Source organism: Pteropus vampyrus, unplaced genomic scaffold (genome assembly GCF_000151845.1).
Source record: "Pteropus vampyrus isolate Shadow unplaced genomic scaffold, Pvam_2.0 Scaffold6, whole genome shotgun sequence".
Lineage (NCBI taxonomy): Eukaryota > Metazoa > Chordata > Mammalia > Chiroptera > Pteropodidae > Pteropus > Pteropus vampyrus.
In genome coordinates this window covers 3,892,307-3,896,030 of record NW_011888787.1, presented here as the reverse complement: position 1 = coordinate 3,896,030, position 3,724 = coordinate 3,892,307, and positions in this window count along the sequence as shown.

Here is a 3,724-nt window from a genome sequence, read left to right as displayed (position 1 = left end):
ATTTTGAGTTTATTCTTATGTATGGTGTAAGGGAAAAAACTAAACCAAAAAGAAATTTAGCTAGGTCAACCTGAGAGACTAAAAATATTTTGTCTTTATGTTCTTCCTTTTCTGTTAATGTATGGGAAAAGAAGATTTCTTGCCTTTTCAATTTGCAAGTGATTTTTCAATTTGAAATGAATTGGTATAGAAAAGAATATTCATTCTGTAGCTTTACAATTTGGCTTGTCACTTAAAAAAATTATAGGAGAATTATCACTTTAATAATCTTGAGCCAATTGAGGGTTTGAGTGACTTATAAATTTATGATTTTTAAAATTTAAAGCCTCATAAAAAACACATTTTTCAAGAATGTCACTCTCATCAGATTTATTACAGTTTAATTTCTTATGTCCCGGTGATACGCTGGTTTCGGTTTTACCTTGGTACTAAATATTGACCAAAAGGGCATGGAAATAAGCTAGCAGTTAAGTCTAGTTTGATGGGTGACATCTTTCCAGACCTTTGAAAACAAGTTATGCCAGTACATTTTCTCAAACGCTGTAGGATCATTCCCTTAATACATCTTGTTCGAGCTTTGACAAAATGAAACTCTTTGGTTCACATAGCAGGTATATGATAAGTACGTAAATTATATTTGAAAAGTTTTAAAAATTGAAAACCAAACCACACATTTAAATCAACATCCCACATGTTAGGGGAGGGGGGACAAGGAAGGCTGAACACATTGTCCCAAGTCCTTGAGTTGGCCTTTCTGAGAGCCCTACCCAATTCACGTAGATCTGTCAGGGACAACACCTGGGTTCCAGCTGCACATTCCCAATGTGCTTTCTTAAAACCTGGCAATGCCTTTTAATTTGTCTATCGGTGCCTGAATATATGCCAGGAGAAACATGGAAACGCGTTAGCCCAGCCAGCGCTGACCCGAAGAAAAATTCCTAGAAATTACTTTGACGCTGGAACTGGCAGCCTGAGAATCAGAATTTGGAATTTGCCGTCGAACCTCCCTTGGCCCGCTTCTCCCCCAAACTGCCATCCCAGCGGAGAGCTGTGCGGTTGTCGGAAGGATGGTATCGGAGCCTTGTTGATGGATTTGAGAAGTCCTGCAAACGTGGTCAACAGAATTGTTGGTTATGGAGCAGCCACATGAACCCCTGCTTGTGGATTAAGCACAAGACAGACCAGCGTGAGCCTAACCGTCATGGCCACACGAGCCGACGAGCAGAGAAGGTGCAGGATGAGCAAGGCTGAAGTCGCCGGCCAGGTCTGAAAGGCACGACGACACCGAAAGAAACACTTGGAACATGACAACTGTAAGAGCTCAAAGGCGCCTTCAGCCCGGCCTGGCAGCGCTGCAGCATGTCCCTTGAATGGGCCGTGTCCCATTCCTGAGGGAGTCCTGCGTGACAGCTTCTTCCTTAGACTTCAGCACCCCTCCACTTCCACGCCCTTCGACTGTCGACCCACTTGATGTTTTCAAAGAAAAAGAACGAAGCAGCCGGGCGGGAGGAGCTGCCTCACGGGCTCCCTCACGGGCTCCCTCACGGGCTCCCTCACGGGCTGCCGCAGCCCAGCGCTGCCTCCCGCCCTCCGCTCTGGGAAAGGCAGCCTCTCCACTCCGCACGGCCAAGCCCGCCCCTTCCTGCTTCTCTCCTGCAGGAGGATCCTCTCTACCGACCGGATCACTCTCATCAACACCACACGTGTTAAAAAACACACCGGTGACCTTCGACCCCACATACGTGTCACATCTGTCCCACTTCTTGGCGCCTCTTCACAGAAAATCTTGTGGAAACCATGTTGTGCACATCTGCCTCCTGCAATGCCTCAGCCTTCTCCAGTCTGACTTCCGTTCTCGTTCTACTGAAATTGCCATTTTAAGTGTCCATTTTGTTTCCAAATATAACTGCATGTCTCTGTTCTCACCTTACTTGACCTCGACAGCAGAATTGGGCATACTGGACCACCCCTTCCTCCCTGAGTCAGATTTCCTGTTGTAGTGTTTGTGACACCACACTCCCCCACGTGTGTTTGCCCTGTCTGCTTCTGAGTTATCTGTAATGGTTCTCTTCTGCTCAGCCCCTGAATGTGGAAGTGGCCTGGCCTCGTGTCCTGGGCCCCTGTCCTGGGCCCCCTGCCTTATCTGTTTGTTCATAAGCCCTCATGTCCTCTCCCTTGAGCTCAAGACTCATCCAGATGCTCGTGTGGCTTCTCCACTTGGATGTCTCCACCTCTGCACGTCCAAACAGAACTCTTATTCTCCCGCCATGTACCTGATGCCCCCTGGCCACCTTCTCCATCTCAATACACTGTCCACAGAGTGGCTCTAGTTAAAAACTCAGGTGTAATCTTTGACCTTCCCTCTCTCTCCTCCCTCTCCACATCTCATTCATCAGCAAGTCCTGCCAGCTCTGTCTTCAGAATTCACCGCAAGTCTGTGTGATTCTCTCCATGAGCATTGCTCCCATTCTGGTCCACGCTGCCATTATCTCTTGTTGCAGCAGCCCCCGTGCTCCCACTTTTCCTGCTAATGCATGTCCTAAGAGTGAGCGTTAGAAACATTATCCAGGATCTCAGCATCTTCTCTGCACTAGAATAAAACCCCAGCTCCTTATCACGGCTCAGGGTCCTGCACGACCTGATGCTGCCCCCCTCACCAGCCTCGTTTCGTGCCATCTCCAGTAGAGACACATGATGTGTCTTCACCTGAGGACCATTGCACTTATGGTCACTTCCTCATCTTTCAGGTCACAAATGTCACCTCCCCAGAGAAGCCTTTTCTGAATACCTTTGAGAGGTTCCCTCCCAGTCTCTTCCTATGTGTTTACTGGTTTAATGTCTGTCCTGCTCCACTGGGGCAGGGACCATGTCATGTGGTCAGGGACCATGTCTAGATCATTGACATCTATATTCCCGGTGTTTAGAATTGTTATTAACCCCCAGGAGAAACTAATCAAACATTTACTGAATATTTGAATATTTATCGAATGTTTATTCAATAAAGTAAAGTACAGCATTCAGAAGGGGCCATTATCTTGTTTATTGTCCAATGCCTGAATTTCGTTGTTGTTGTTGTTGCACAGAGATGTGTAGAAGCTGTTTTGTCAACACAAGAGGAAGAGAGAAGTTAGATCGCTTTGGGCCATAATGACTGGTCCTGGAGGTGTGGGAAGGGAGGGGTCTGAAAGGTGAGGAAGAGACAGGATGACCAAGAGAGGCACCTTTGCAAGCTTCCCGGAAGGGGCTTTCCACAACCGTCTTTGCCAACTCTAGGAAAGGGGCAGAAAGGGGAAAGGCGGGCATTCTCTTGGTGCTCTGAGGTTACCTCTGCGACCCAGGTTGACTTATAACCAAAGATCATCTTACCACATCACTAGACAGGGCTTTGGGTAATGGCATTCCTCCTTGGGTTAGATTAATTTGCTAGAGCAGCTCACAGAACTCAGGATGTTTTACTTACTAGATCGCTGGTTTATTATAAAAGGATATAACTCATAAACGGCCAGATGGAAGAGGCAGGGCGAGGTGTGTGAGAAGGGACCCAGAGCCTCCATGCCCTCCCTGGGCGTGCCACCCTCCCACGTGTTTGCCAGGCTGGAAGCTCTCTGACCCCCATCCTTTGGGATTTTATAGAGGCGTCATTACATAGGCATGATTGATTAAATTCTTGACCATTAGTGATTGGTTCAGTCTCCAGTCCCTCTCCCTCCCGGAGGAGGCCGAG